Genomic DNA, 16162 nt, shown 5'->3' on the forward strand with positions numbered 1-16162 from the left:
CCTTTGACATATCTTGTCTCTCATGGGTTTAAGGATGTCTTTTAGGGCCATGAGGTAATACTCAATGGGCAAGCCAGATGACCTGAGCTAGAACTTGTGTAAAGATGGAGGAGGAGGACCAAATCCACAAAGCTGCCCCCTGGCATCCATGTGTGTGCAGTGACACAGACACTGTGGGCACAACCATACAAACTAATAATAAATTTTTTAAAGAGTTAATGAATTTTATATTTGTCTTAATTTTTAATGAATATATTTTTAACGTTAAAATGTTTAAAGATTTTGCTTTGGTGGCATCTAAGAGATATTTGCCTTAAGAACACTGAATTTTCTTTCTAACTTACAACCTGTAAGAATGGCCAAGATCAAAAACATTGATGACAACTTCTGCTGGAGAGGATGTAGAGTAAAGGGAACACTCCTGCATTGCTGGTGGGAGTGCAAGCTGGGACAGCCTCTTTGAATATTAGTATGGAGATTTCTCAGAAAATTAGGAAACAACCTTCCTCAAGACCCAGTAATACCACTTTTGGGTATATACCCAAAGGATGCTCAATTGTGCCACAAGGGCATGTGCTCAACTATGTTCATAGCAGCTTTGTTTGTCATAGCCTGAACCTGGAAACAAACTAAATGTCCCTTGACCAAAGAATGGATAGGGGAAATGTGGTACATTTACACAACGGAGTACTACACAGCAGAAAAAAATAATGACATCTTGAAATTTGCAGGTAAATAGATGGATCTAGAAAACATCATATTGAGTGAGGTAACCTAGACCCAGAAAGACAATTATCATATGTTCTCACTCATAAGTGGCTTTTAGACACAAAGCAATAAAAATCAGCCTACAAATCACAGTCCTAGAGAACCTAGAAAACAATGAGGACCCTAAGAGAGACATACATGGATCTAATCTACATGGGAAGTAGAAAAAGACAAGATCACTTGAGTAAATTGGGAGCATGGAGATCATGGGAGGTGGTTGAAGGGGAGAGGATAGGCGTGGCTCAAGAAAATCAATTAAAAAAAAGAACACTGGTTTTTGCCTATGTTGTCTTCTAAAGGTTTTACAGAAATGTGACTTCCAAGGTTCTGGGATTTTATAATTAAATGATTAGTTCTAAGCTGCCTGTATTTTCATTACTTGGGAAACAGAGACAGAAAGATAGCCTAGGCTACACAGTGAGTTCCAGGCCAGCCTAGGCTACACAGTGAGTTCCAGGCCAACCCAGGCTACACAGTGAGTTCCAGACCAGCCTAGGCTACACAGTGAGTTCCAGGCCAGCCGAAGTGCACAGTGAGTTCCAGGCCAGCCCAGGCCACACAGTGAGTTCCAGGCCAGTCCAGGCTGCTCAGTAAGTTCTAAGCCAGCCAAGGTGCACAGCGAGACCATCTCAAAAGAAGTTATTATTTCTAGCACCCCCTTTCAGCATTCATATGCAAATGATCATGGCATCCATGAAAACACTTCTCCCTCCTCTTTGTCTTTTCCATGTTAGCCCATTCTTAATTCCTTGGATATTTCTCTACCCGATTTATTTTCTCCCTGAAATTGTATTCATCAGAGTTTCTGGGTCTTTTTCTTTGACTATGTGCTTGATTAAAATTAAGGAATGTTTTAAATTACTCCAGATTAACAGCCTTGAGATTTTAAAAAAAAAAAGACTTTCACAGGTTCTCTTGCAACAACACAGTTACATTTGCATTAAATTTCACCTAAAATAGTGGTTCTCATCAACCTGTGGGCTGTGACTCCAGTGGAGTCGAGACACAGACATTTACATTATGATTCATAACAGTAGCAAAATTACAGTTATGAAGTAACAACAAAAAATGTTTTATGGTTGGGGTCAGCACAACATGAGGAACTGTATTCAAGAGTGGCAGCTTTAGGAAGGCTGAGAACCACTGACCTAAAACATCTGTTAGCCAGACTGACCCTTGAGAGGAAAGGAGAGCTGGCTCTAAGCCTCAGCCGGAGGAAGGTATCTCCATTCCCATGGACTGTGCCGGCTCTGATGGAGTGCACCAACTATATACCAGCCCTGAACTTCAGTGTGTTTATGGTGTGCAGTGGAGAAAGGAGGATCTGGCTGCCTAGGCAGGAGGTCTCGTAGTGGAGCAGTCTTAGCCTGTAATCATACCGGAGAAGGAAGCCGCAGTTGTCAGTTTTTGCCCAAACTGGTCAGTCCTTGGTAATCACTTGCACACACTGCCAACATTCACACTTGGACCAGAGGAAGGCTTTGCCGTACCTCTGAACCTCACCCAAAGGAAGGCTTTGCCACGTCCGTGGGTCTGAGAACTTGGTCCTTAACATGGTTCTGCCCATAGCAACAGTACACATTCTCTCAGGGCCTCCTCAGCTACCCACACTTGTTCCTACAGGGACCGGCTTCAGGGTACCAGAAAAGCAACTTGATACCAGTATCATGACATTGGGCAATTCAATGAGGTCATTGCTACATGGCAAGGACAGGATAGACACTTCTCACGGTCATGCAGAATCCATAACTGGAGGAGGCACGCTGAGGCAGCTGGGTTGTTTCTCACAGTAACAATAAACAGTAATAGGTCGCTACTTGCCCAAGGGCTCAATCTAAACTCTTCTTTTTCAGTGACTATAAATATTATATTGAAATCAACTGTACATGTAATTATACCCTGTATAATGGTAAGCTCTCAAATATAAACCAGCTTAGTTAGGGTGGCACATGCCTGAAATCTCAGCACACGGTAGAGGCAAGACAATTGTCAAATCAAGGTCAATCTGGGCTACCTATGAGACCTCCTATCAAAAACAAAGAGTTTGTTTTGTTTAACTATTGGACAGCTTCCCTCAGAAAGTGGGCTGATGGGAGAATCCAGGTGAGTAGGTCACAGGGATTGATGTGTATTCTTTGCTGGTACCATTTCACGGCAGAGGTTTTCTTGGCAAAGATCTCTCAGGGCAATCTGTTGAGAGGGAACACCTCTATATGAAGGGCTCCCACTCTGCTATTTTTAGTATTTGTTATTAAATTAACTTTTATAACTGTAAAAGTTGTTTTTCCTATTGCTGTGTTAAACAGCACAGCAAAAAGTAATCTGGGGAAAAAGGGTTTATTTGACTTAAGGATTATAGTCCATCCTCGAGGCAAAGAGGACTCTGGGGGCAGGAACTAAGGCAATTTACTGCTTCCTGGCTTGCTCGGTTTGCTTTCTTTTTTGTTCTTTTTGTTTTGTTTTGTTTGTTTTTTGTTTTTCTGCAACAGGGTTTCTCTATGTGCTTTGGAGCCTATCCTGGAACTAGATCTTGTAGACCAGGTTGGCCTTGAACTCACAGAGATCTACCTGCCACTGCCTCCCAAGTGCTGGGATTAAAGGCGTGTGCCACCACCACCTGGAAAATGTTGCATTTCTTTCTGAGATGAATTTGCTTATTGATGTGGGAGTGATTTCTTATTAATAAAGAAACTGCCTAGGCCCCTTGATAAGGCCCACCCTTAGGTGGGTGGAGAAAACAGAAGAGAATTCTGGGAGAAAGAAGGTTAGAGGAGGAGTCGCCATGATTCTCCCGCTCCAGACAGATGCAGGTTAAGATCCTCCCTGGTAAGCCAGCNCAGAGAGGAGAGGCATGGCATCTGGCTCACTTCCCTTCTTCCCAGCATTCTGTTCTGTCTACTCCACCTACCTAATTTTCTGACCTATCAGACCAAGCAGTTTTCTTTATTGATTAACCAATGAAACAACAGATTGACAAATGACCTTCCCACATCAATAGTCAATCTGTTTTATCAACATGGCTGCATTGAGAGGTACTTCATTAGTACAGCAGGCTCTGAGTGAACTATCTCTTGTAGACCAGGTTGGCCTGGAACTCACAGAGATCCACCTGCCTCTGCCTCCTGAGTACTGGGATTAAAGGCATGCTAACCTGGTGGAGGCAATTCCTCAATCGAGGTTTCCTCTTCTCAAGTAACTTAAGTTTGTGTCAAGGTGACAAAAACCAACCAGCACAATAACTCAGAGGGGAATATAGCTCGGTAGTAGAGCATGTGCTTAACAAACAATGACTCTGTCGTTCCAGACCCAGCACCACACACACACACACACACACACACACACATACACGCACACATGCATGTATGTACACGCATGCACACATGCATGCACACATGCACATACACATGCCCGTCCCAGAAGTGAGAAATATTAAATATTCTAGTATTCTGGGCTATATGCTAAATACAGACTTAAAACTGTTCTCTTGCCTAGACTTCTCTTCCTATTTATCCTCTCTGCCTGGCAGCCCTACCTATCCCTCTCTCCTACCTAGGTATTGACCGTTCAGCTCTTTATTAGACCAATCAGGTGTTTTAGGCAGGCAAAGTAATACAACTTTACAGAGTTAAACAAAACAACATAAAGGAATGCAACACATCTTTGCATCATTTAAAGAAATGTTCCATAGCATAAAAGAATGTAACACATCTTAAAATAATAATCTACAACATTTCCCCTTTTTGTCTAAATAAAAATGAGAGATCTTAACTTCAACCTAGTAAAACTATATACAACAAAAACAGTTAGTTACCAAGTAAGAATTACATTTACAATATTCAGACCATTTGTATTTAGCAAATTCAGAGAAAATACTCCATTATCTATCTTATCTTCATGATTCCATCTATCATAATTAAGGAAAACTATAAGTCTATTTTTTTTTAACTTCATCAAAGACCCCAGAAGGATGTAGTATTACCTAACAACAGAGACAGTCACCCAAGAGTCCTCTGCAACCTTGAGGCTTCCATCTTCACTTACAGGCCCAGAGTATCTCGCAAACTCTTCAGTGAAACAGAAATCTTGAAGGACTGTTCTACCTTTCTTGGAAAAGTTCAAAAGTCTTTTTCTTGTGTCCTGCTGGTCCAGTCTGTACAACATATTGTCAGCAGTCAAGGCAAGAGGAGTTTCCTGTCCAAACGGCTAGCCTTGCCACAATTGAAGGCAAATTTCTATAGAGTTTCTTTGATGCCCATCATTCTTTTATGAAGTAAATTAGTACTGCCAGGAACAGACAGATGTGTCTCATTGTCATGAGAAACCTTAGGTTATTAAAAATTTTAAATGCCATATTCTGTAGGTCTTTGAAGTGTTTGAAAATCATCTATGTCTAAAATACAACTGTTTAACCTTGAAAACCTACCTAATGTAACTACAAGTTTGATTATTACATATTAACCACCAACCTCACTTCTTAATTATACATTACATTTTAAATGAGCTGCATAGGAACAATACTTCAAACAAGAGAAAAAACATATATACAGTATAACAAAGATAACTTTAAATTTGTATCAACATACCAAAACCTATACCAATGTAAAAGATTTTAGGTTAGTAGTTGTCTTTTTATCCTATATGCTTACATTCTACTAAATGATGGCAACATCCATAACCCACCAAGTAATCAACAATCAACCACTCCATCTCGTGGGAATGTGGTGTCAACTTCTCTAGACTGTTTCCTGTTATCTATGTGTGAAGGCAGCTTTAAGGGTACCTGAGAAAACTGAAATATTGGCCAAGTCCTGGGAAGACCAGCTGTAACCATTGTTGATACATCCTGTCATGATTCAGGAAGTCTCCCTGATCAAATCTGATCCATATTAACCTGGAACAAATTCACGGTCTCTCATTTCTTATAGAAACAGAAGCAAAACCTCTTCCCCAGAGTAACATACTTTTGACTTATTTTTTTTTAAGTTAATTATTCCTAAGTATCTAGGTTGGTTCAGTTTAGCAGTCCAGTTAGCAATCCCTTGTCTGTCAGCAGCTCTCGTTCACTCCTCAGCATTCACTGCAGCAACACACAGGATCCGGACTCCCTGTGTATTTTCCATCTCTGTGTGGCTTATTCTTTTTATATATTACTTTACTTCTCTCTTTAAAGACTTTATTATTTTTAAACTATTTTTTTTACTGTAACTGTTTATATCTTTTTTCTTTCTTAAGCCTACCCACATTGTAACCTGTCTAGATTTGTCTTTATTTTGTGTATCTCTGTCCCTTTTTGACTGTATGAGCCTTTAAACTGCTAAGCAGTGTGGTTAGGACCTCCGCTGCGGTTTTGGCAGCTGGCCCTGCCTGCTTCTCCAGTCAGAGGTAAGTGACCAAGAACTGCATTCAACCCCCAGATCTGGATACCAGTGCCCTTCACTGTAGCAGGCAGTTTCATTTACTTTTTTGTTTCTACTTAGCATGTTTAAGTGCTCTGCTGACAGCAGAACTTCTTAAAAGAGACATACCTATTTTTTATTTTTTGTTTTCTAAGCTTTCTCAGGCCCTATGAAAATTCAAGCCGCATGTTGGAATGCCAAAATGTAGTTGCTTTTTTTTTTTTTTTAACTCTTCTGGGGCCCACCACCAAGCTCTCAAATAAACACACAGAGACTTATTCTTACTTAGGAATGACTGACCTTAGCTTGCCTTGTTTCTAGCCAGCTTTTCTAACTTAAATTATCCCGTTTCCCTTTAGCTACATTTTATCTCTTGGCTTTTTACCTCTTTTATACACCTTGCTTTCCTTCCTCTGTGGCTATGCGACTGGGTAGCTGGCCCCTGGTATCATCCTCTCCTCCTTTTCTTGCTCTTCCTCTTCTCTTGAACCAAGATTTCTCCTCCTATTTTTCTGCCTGCCAGCCCCACTTATTTCTCTCTCCTGCCTTGCTATTAGCTGTTCTGCTCTTTAAACCAATCAAGTGTTTTAGACAGGAAAAGTAACACAGCCTTACCGAGTTAAACAAATGTAACATAGAAGAATGCAACAAATCTTTGCATCATTAAACAAATGTTCCACAGCATAAACATATATAACAGATCTTAAGCTAATATTCCACAACAATTTAATTTTCTTGTGGCTGGGACAAAGTGCCTGACAAAACATTTAGTGAAGGACAGATGTGTTGTGGCTCACAGCATGGAGGTACAGTTCATCACAGCAGACCACAGCTTGTTTACTACCAGAAAGCAGAGACAGAATAATGGAACTCAGCTCACTTTCCTCTTTTTATCCAGCCTAGGAACCCAGCCCAGTGGTATCTGGAACGAGTCACTCTACCTCAGTTACCCTAATCTAGCATGCTGCCTCAACTCACACTTAGAATCTCTTAGTGCTGTGGGACAATGGTCTGTACCCTGTCAATTGTATTTTAATTGCCGACTGGCCAGTTGTCAGGCAGGGAGTATAGGCGGGGAAACGAGAACAGCAAGAAAAAGATTCAGTCTGTAGTTGTCATCCAGACACAGAAGAAGCAAGATGAGACTGCCTCGCTAAAAAAGGTACCAAGCCACGTGGTTAACACAGACAAGAATAATGGGTTAATATAAGTTATAAGAGCTAACAAGAAGCCTGAGCTAATGGGCCAATCAGTTTATATCTAATGTAGACTCTCTGTGTGATTTTCTCTGGGACTAAATGGTTGGGGAACCGGGCAGACAGAAACCCCAACAAGCAGGCCCTGCATGTTACAATACTCCATTGTGTAAATGTACTACATTTTCTTTATTAATTTGTCAGCTGAGGGTCATCTAGGTTGCTTCCAGATTCTAACTATTATAAATAATGATGCTATGAACATAGTTGAGCAAGTACCTTTGTGGTATGAATGAGCATCCTTTGGGTGGGTACATGCCAAAGAGTGGTATTGCTAGGTCTTAAGGTAGATCTATTCCTAATTTTCTGAGAAACCACCATACCAATTTACAAAGCTTGCACTCCCACCAGCAATGGACTCCTAGCAATAATGGATAGGTAGCCTGAACTGGCTGGTCATCTTCTATAATCAGATCGGTGACTACCCTAATTGTCATCAGAGAGCCTTCGTGCAGTAACTGATGGAAGCAGATGCAGAGATCCACAGCCAAGCACTGAGCCAAGCTCTGGGAATCCTGTTGAAGAGAGAGAGGAAGGATTGTGTGAGCCAGGGGGATCAAGGTCATCACAAGGGAAGGCAGAGAGCTAAGGAGCCCCCGTGGGACTGACAGGACAGTTGTATAACTTGGTCTACTTGTGGGACTCCTAGCAGTGGAAGCAGGGTCTGTCCCTGATGCGTTGGCAGGCTTTTGGGAGCCTAGGCCTCATACTGGGTTGCCTACCAAGCCTTAATACAAGGGGAGGGGTTTAGTCCTACCCCAACTTGTTAGGCCATGCTTTGTTGACACCCACAGGAGGCCTGCCCCTTTCTGAACAGAAACGAAGGAGGAGTGGATGGGGGAGGGAGAGGAGAAGGGAGGAGTAGGAGGAGAGGAGGGAGGGGAATCTGTGGCTGGGATGTAAAATAAAAGAATAAATTTAATTAATTTTAAGTGGGGGGGGGATGCCTCCATAAGATCGGGCTGTAGGAAAGCTTGTAGGGTATTTTCTTAATTAGGGATTGGTGGGAGAGGGCCCAGACCATTGTGAGCCTGAGCTAGTGGTTCTGGGTTCTACAAGTAGGCTGGTCAAGCCATTTGGAGCAAGCCAGTAAACAACGTTCTTCCATGGACTCTGTATCAGCTGCTGCCTCCAGGTTCCTGCCCTGCTTAAGTTTCCTTTGATGGCAAACTGTGATGTGGAAGATTAGCCTTATAAACCCTCTCATCCCCAACTTGCCTTTTGGTCGTGGTGTTTCACTGTAGAAACCCTAAGACACACCCTGTAGGAATCCTCAGTACTAAGGACAAGCCGAATAGCTGAGCCTCGCTGTGTCCTGCTCTTTCTCTAGGTCCTAAACTGCTGGACACCATATGCAAGAAGGCAAGCAGATGGGAGAAAGAGAGGGACTCAGCTCTGCTTCTCACCCTTCAGGGGCCCTACCCACTCTCAGGCAACTAACTGCCTGTGAGTTGTGAACATGTGAACTGAGAGCCAAGAATCTCTAAGTAATTAAAACAACTCTCCAATGGGAGAGAAAAAACCCAAAATAAACAAATAGAAAATGATTTCAAGTGGCACAAACTTGTGGTCCCAGCACTGGGGAGTCAGGACTCCTTGGCAGGAGGATACCCACAAATCCAGGATCTCATAGCAAACTCCAGGTCAGCCAGAGAACAGAGCCCCATTCTCATAAAGAACAAGATGAAACAAACGAGCACACAAGGGAATGAAACCACATCCAAGAGACGGTGCAAATGGTCACAGAAACTTTAGGGGGGGACTGCTATAAATAACATTTTTCAGAGTGATCACCCCAAAATGCCATGTCCCAGATGTACTAGTACATGGGAGATGGAAACAGAAGAAGAATTCAGTGTTATAATAGTAAGAGGGAAGCCAGCCCGGACTACAAGAGATACAAGTCAAAATGGCAATCAAAATGGTGCCAGCCTTCCAATAGCAGATAAATGATTTACAATTTTTTTGAGGGAAATATTTGCCAATTTATGATCTGTCCTTAATAATTACAATAATTTCGTTTAAACATCAGAGGAATCTCAGCTAATTCGCAAATGGTTCAAGTAAAAATGCATGTGTATGTATTAGACAAAAGATGTGTTTCCTGTCTGCTTGTTGGCTCGGGTGAAGTGTAAACAAAAGATGTGATTGGGAAATTAGTGCAGAATGTAACAATTAGTTCCTTTTGAAACAAGTAAGGGGAGATAAAATAGATTTGTTTTGTTTGTTTGCTTGCTTTTTCCCTGGCTGTCCTGGAACTTACTCCAGACCAAGCTTCCCCACACCTCAGAGATCTGCCTGCCTCTTCCTCCCAAGTGCTAGGATTAAAGACGTGTGCCACCAGGCTCAGCCTGGGAGTTAATTATCAACTCTAGGGGAAGTGAATAATTACACTAGAAAGGAAATAAACATTTTGTGGTTCAACCATGAACAAGATTTATATGATTATAAAAATGAGTAATATAATATTGGGAACGAAAGGAGGGAAGTGGTGCAAGAACAGAACATGTGGAAGAGGTCATTCTACAGTAAGAAATTCATATGTAATTTAGCTGGGCGGTGGTGGTGCACAACTTTAATCCTAGCACTCGGGAGGCAGATTTCTGTGAGTTCAGGACCACCCTGGTCTACAAGAGCTAGTTCTCAAGCTACAGAGAAACCCGGTCTCGAGAAAACAAAACAAAAAATTAATATGCAATTTATAAAAAGAGACAAATCAAGAAAAGCAATAGAAAATTATTCTTTGAAAATATAGAGGTAGACATACAAAAGAACTGCTAAACACAGGAATGGGAAAGAGAGCTCAGTGGGTGAAGTGCCTGCTGTCCGAAAAAGAGGACTCGAGTTTGATCCCCGGCACCCAAGTCAAGACACTCATGGAATCCCAGTTATCCTGGAGACAGGTCTGGGCTTGTAACCCAAGTCTAGCCCAGTCGGTGAGCTCCTCCTACCCAGACTCCGCCTCAACAGATAAGGAGGCGATTGAGAAACACAACAGCATCAACCTCTGACCTCCATATGCACATACACGCGCACACACACGCATACACGCACACAAAGAAGGAAGCAAGGGAGGAAGAGAGGAAAGAAGGCAGGCCGGCTGTCTAACTGGCTAGATTGAAGGGAGTCAGCTTTGAGAAACGGAATGGCGTCAGCTAGGATGAGCGGGGATGTGTTTTTCCTAATAGGATTTGTCTTGGGAAACTCTGCTTTAGATTTATCAGCTTGATGCAATTTTATTAGAATTCCTTCACTTTCAAAATTGTCCCAGTTTGAATAAAATGTTGAGTTGCTCCCTGCCTTTGTCAGCTGTGTGTGTGTGATGGATGTCTCCTTGAAAGGAAAAACAGAGTCTAAGTAGAACCACTCTGGTTCGTTGAGCTCAGCCAAATATTTTTATTTTTCTCTTCCTCTCCTTTCTCCTACACCCTCCCCCACCCCTCTCGTTATGAGACAGAGTCTCACTCTGTGGCCCAGATGGCCTCTAACCCAGAGTCCTCTGACCTCAGCTTCCCCAGTGCCGGGGCCACAGATGTGGGTCAGCACACTTGGCTACCTTTGACATTTTCCCCTAAATAAGTTCAGTTAACATAAGCAATGTGTCAGGAATATGAATGATGTCTGCCTTTGAACATTGTTTCTTTTACTGTCTCGTCCTTTTGTTATGTTTTGTATTTTTCAAAACAGGGTTTCTCTGTGTAACTCTGGCTGTCCTGGAACTCACTCTGTAGACCAGATCTCTGGCCTTGAATTCAGAGATCCACCTGCCTCTGAGTGCTGAGATTAAAGGTGTGAGCCACCACTGCCAGCACACTCCTTTAACCTTGTCAACAACTTTAAGAGTGAACAACCTTTACCAGTGGTGAGAATGAGGTCAAGAGCAGTCCTCTGACTGACAAGGTGATAAGGACAGTAGACATTAACCCTCACTGGACAGGATTCAGTTATGTTTCCCATGCTCTGTGACAGTATGAAATCATGAAGCATTTGAGCTAGGCCCCAAATGAGCCGAATTTAAGATGTAAAACCAAGGACCCAGATTAATAGCCTAGCTACTAGAAAAATAGACCATGCAAAACCATGGATCACTCAAGCATCATTTCATAAGCCTGCCCTTTGAAGGAAGTTCTCATCAGTTTGTTGTATGGACTGGATTTGCACCCGGACTTCAGGTGTTGAAAGTGAAATCCAAGCACCACCGTGTTGAAAGGTGAACTTTTCACGGTTCTCTTGTTTTAGTGATACAGCTAGATTATGTAACCCAGGCTGGCCTGGGAGTCACTATGTAGCCCAGGCTGGCCTAGTGCTGGGATCCTAACCACGTGTGGCTATGAAGTGAAAACTTTTAATAGTGTTTGCTGTGTAAAGGAGTTTACCCACCCCAAACCTCCATCTTCATCAGGGGGTGCTACAGCAGGAAGCCTCTCTCCAAGTTCTGGGTTTCCCAGCCTTCAGTGTTGTGATCCAAACAAACTTCTGCTCATCATAAACTGCTTAGTCTGTGGCACTCTGCTCTACCAGCATCACGGGGCTGAGCCACATGCCCAGCTAGGTATAAGGGAAACTACCCCCCCCCCCCAGTTTGGGTAAGGACAGCCCTCCTACCACATTCCCCAACCCTGGAGTTAAAAGAATAAATTTTTCCCACGAAATCTCCAAATAGAGACATTCTGGTAGCTGATCTCCAACATCACACTTTAAGATTAGATAAGTGGGTAGTGGCGCTTGCCTTTAAATCTCAGCCCTTGGCAAGCAGAGGCAGGTGGGTCTCTGAGTTCGAGGCCAACCTGGTCTACAGAGTGAGTTTCAGGACAGCCGGGGCTATTCCAAAACAAATGAATCTCTTTCTTTTCTTTCTTTTTCTTTCTTTCTTTCTCTCTCTTTCTTTCTTTCTTTCTTTCTTTCTTTCTTTCTCTCTCTCTCTCTCTCTCTCTCTCTCTCTCTTTCTTTCTTTCTTTCTTTCTTTCTTTCTTTCTTCTTTGTTTTTCAAGACAGGGTTTCTCTATAGCTATGGAGCCTGTCCTAGAACTCCCTTTGTAGCCCAGGCTGGCTTCGAACTCACAGAGATCTGCCTGCCTCTGCCTCCTGAGTGCTGGGATTAAAGGCATGTGCCACCACCACCTGGCAACAAATAATATTTTAAAAAGAAAGTTATACATGATTTACTTAAAAAAAAAAGTTAAGCCAGAGCTCCAGCTTCAAAATGACCACAGAGGCCACTGGATGTGCAGACTTTGGATCAAGTTAATTTTGCTGCATGATTTTTTTTATTTATAAGTCCTTTATAAGAAAGTTTTAAAACATTAAGGAAAAAGGAAAAGAACAAAAGGAAAAAAAATCTGAATCCCAGTATCACATAAACAATAAACATTTTAGGGAATGGTGTGTGTGTGTGTGTGTGTGTGTGTGTGTGTGTGTGTGCGCGCGCGCATGCAGTGGAGGCCAGAGACCAATTTAGGGTGTTCCTGCCTATCTCTCTTTATCTTATTATTTATTAATGTTGTTTTTTTTTTCGACATGGTTGCATTATATAGTTCTGGCTAGCCTGAAACTTGCTATGGTGACCAGACTGGCTGCAGACTTACAGAGATTCACCTGCTTCTGTCTCCCAAGTTCTGGAATTAAAAGTGTGTGCCACCATGTCTGTCTCTACTATGTCATGTCTAGTTTTTGAGACAGGGTCTCTCACTGTCGTGTAGGTCACTGATTGGATAGACTGGCTTGTCGTAGATCCAGAGCTCCCCTGTGTCCACCCCTCACACTGGACTTGGAGGCACATACTTCTACATGGACTCTGGGGGTTCAGACTCAGGTCCTCAGGCCTGTACAGCAAGCACATTACCTCCTGAGTCACCTCCCAAGTCCCTTTTTAACACAAATCTAAAATTAGGAGCATCATGTAAACTTCTGAGTTTGCTGTTTTGTTCGTTCATTTGTTTGTTTTTTGTAAATACTACTTTGGACAGGAGTCCACGTCTGTAACCACCTGACCACCTTTTCCTTCCATTAGTTGTGTTCTATGAACTCTTCACTTAAAGAAAATGTTATACATATCTGTAGTTGGTTTGTTTTTTTGTTTTGTTCTGTTTTTTTGTTTTTTTACTCTCTGTTCTTTGGGGGCCCAACACCCAGCTCCCAAATAAGTATACAGAGGCATATTCTTTCTTATGAATGAATAAGAATTAGCTTGGCTTATTTCTAGCTAGCTTTTTCTTAGCTTAAATTATCCCATCTACCTTTTACCTCTGGGATTTTACCTTTCTTTCTTCTACATACCCCCCTTTTTTTCTTCCTACTCTGTAGTTGGCTGTGTGGCTGGGTAGCTGGTCCCTGACATCTTCTCTCCTCCTTTCCTTGCTCCTCGATCTCCTCTTCCCAGATTTCTCCCCCTATTTATTCTCTCTGCCTGCCAGCCCAACTATCCTTTCTCTTGCCTTGCTATTGGTCATTTGTGTCTTTATCAAACCAATCAGGTATTTTAGACTAGCACAATAACACAGTTTTACAGAGTTAAACAAATGCAACAGAAAAGATTGCAATACATTGTATCATTAAGTAAATCCTCCAGAGCACTCCTGACTGTAAGGCATCTTAAACTATACTCCACAGCACACATCTTTGTATCTGTATCCAATAATTTCCCTGAAGAAAGATTCCTGTACCAAAGAGCATGTTTGTGGGCTCTTCTAACTCACATTGTAGATTACCCTTCTCGAAGGTTGTTACCTCTACCAATAGAGGGCATGCGCGCATAGGCCCTCATCCAGCCAACATGTGTCTACTTTCATTGGTATGTCTGTCTTTCCTAAGGGCTAAACCACTGAGGAAACAAGGCAAAGGGCTGGGGATTGAGGCAATGAGGACAAACAAATGAAGTCTTTAATTCATTTAAAAGTCTTAATGTCTTTTTCTAGCCCCTCCCACATGATTTATTTTGTCATTTTTGAACTCTGTCCTCGGTTCATCTTCCCAACTTTCCCTACATCTTTTCTATTATTGACTCTGTGACAATCTGTTATTATTAAAATGCATTCCTTTGAGGCAAGGGATATCATTTATGTGTTTAGATTTGAATAGCAATGCCACTATATAACAGTGCTACCATGAAATCAAGGAAGCACAAATTACAGACTCAAGCCTGTCAGAGTGAACTGTTTGATACAATCTCCTACAGGGTCTGCTGCCCTGGAAACAAAACCACTCTGAAGGTAGTTAAGATAGAAGGGTGAAGCTGTACTTTCCTATATCCCCTCCACTCCCCACCCCACCTCTACACCTCCCACTCCTGGCCCTGTTCCCTCCTACCTCCTCCACTAGGTGGACACTGAAATTTCTGTTAGCCACGTTTTACACTTGATCTTAGCCAAAAGGCCGAGAAGCGATTGTTAGCCACGTTTTAAAGGTATACCATTTTTTTTGGCTACATTCTCATGGTCCATTCTTTGCTTTCCACGGCTCATTTACTCTTGGGTGGAGGGCCACATTCCCTGCCCCTAAAATTTCCACCCCTAGTAGTTTAGGGTTGTTTATGTTTTTGCACGCTGGCTAACATCTCCCCTAGAATTTCTACTTGTTCTACTAATCAAGGGGCTCATGGAAGCCTTGTTCAGGTCATGAATCCAACTATGCTCTACCTCAAGACCAACACAGGAATTTAAATAGAGTATGTCTCTGCTAGAGTTAAACAAACACGGAACCAGGTACCTTGTGCTTGTCTGTCAAACTTGTGTTATATAAGCTCCTCTGGCTGGCTAAAACACACAGACCTTTGCACCCGGACCTATCCACACCTAACAACGTTTGTCCTGAGAACTCAGTTGGACATTGTAACAGCTAGTCACAACTGGGTCTTATACTAACATTCGTCTTGGGTAAACCTCCTCCAACACACATGTGTGAAAAACATATTCTTACGTAAAGGTAGACAATGAACTGTTTTCTTTTTTCGGAGTTTCACCTTAAGCACCTCAAGCCAGTAATGCTAATAATAAAATAATAATAATAATAATAAAAAAAATAATAATAACTCCCAGTTAACCGGGACTGGCCTTAAAACATAGGCTCAGATTTTTATAGATCTTGATTTGGGGTGGGCGTGGTGGTGCACGTCTTCAATCCCAGCGCCCCAACGATCTCTGTGAGTTCTGAGGCCAGCTTGGTCTACAGAGTGGTTTCCAGGCCAGCCAGGACCACCAAATGAGACCGTCTCAAAACAAAACAAAAACCACAAACAAAAACAAAGCTCCTTAGCTGCCTTTATTTTCGCACACAGCCACAAACTTGCACAACGCCGCCGGGTCCAATGTCCAATCCCGGGACTGAAATCAGTGACCAAACATCTGCGGATACGAAGGGTGGGAACGCCTTGGTGGCAGCCCCTCTCCCTAGGCACCCAGCAGCTAACCCCGCCCCTCCCGAGGCCCCGCCCCGATGCCTACGTCAGTTGTTATGTCTTGACTCGGGCCCGGGCTGCAGCGGGTCCAGTGCTCCGGGGGCGGCGGCTGCGGCCTGTGGAGGCGGCCGGAGGGCGGCCGCGGTTGGCGCGGCGTATCCGCTCGAGGTGGGCGCTGCGCAGCGACGCAGCTGACAGGAAGCCGCCCGGGAGAGCCGCGTCGGGCCTAGCGTTATTTGCTTTTATTTATCTATCTATTTATTTATTTACCCCCCCCCCCACGACAGTCGCTTCGCGCTCAGGAGCCTCCTCTGCAAGAGCCGCCGCGACGCCCCCTCGCGGGCCGCGGG

Source organism: Alexandromys fortis, unplaced genomic scaffold, assembly GCF_014885135.2.
Source record: "Alexandromys fortis isolate MF-2015 unplaced genomic scaffold, M_Fortis_MF-2015_v1.1 scaffold_257, whole genome shotgun sequence".
Taxonomy (NCBI): domain Eukaryota; kingdom Metazoa; phylum Chordata; class Mammalia; order Rodentia; family Cricetidae; genus Alexandromys; species Alexandromys fortis.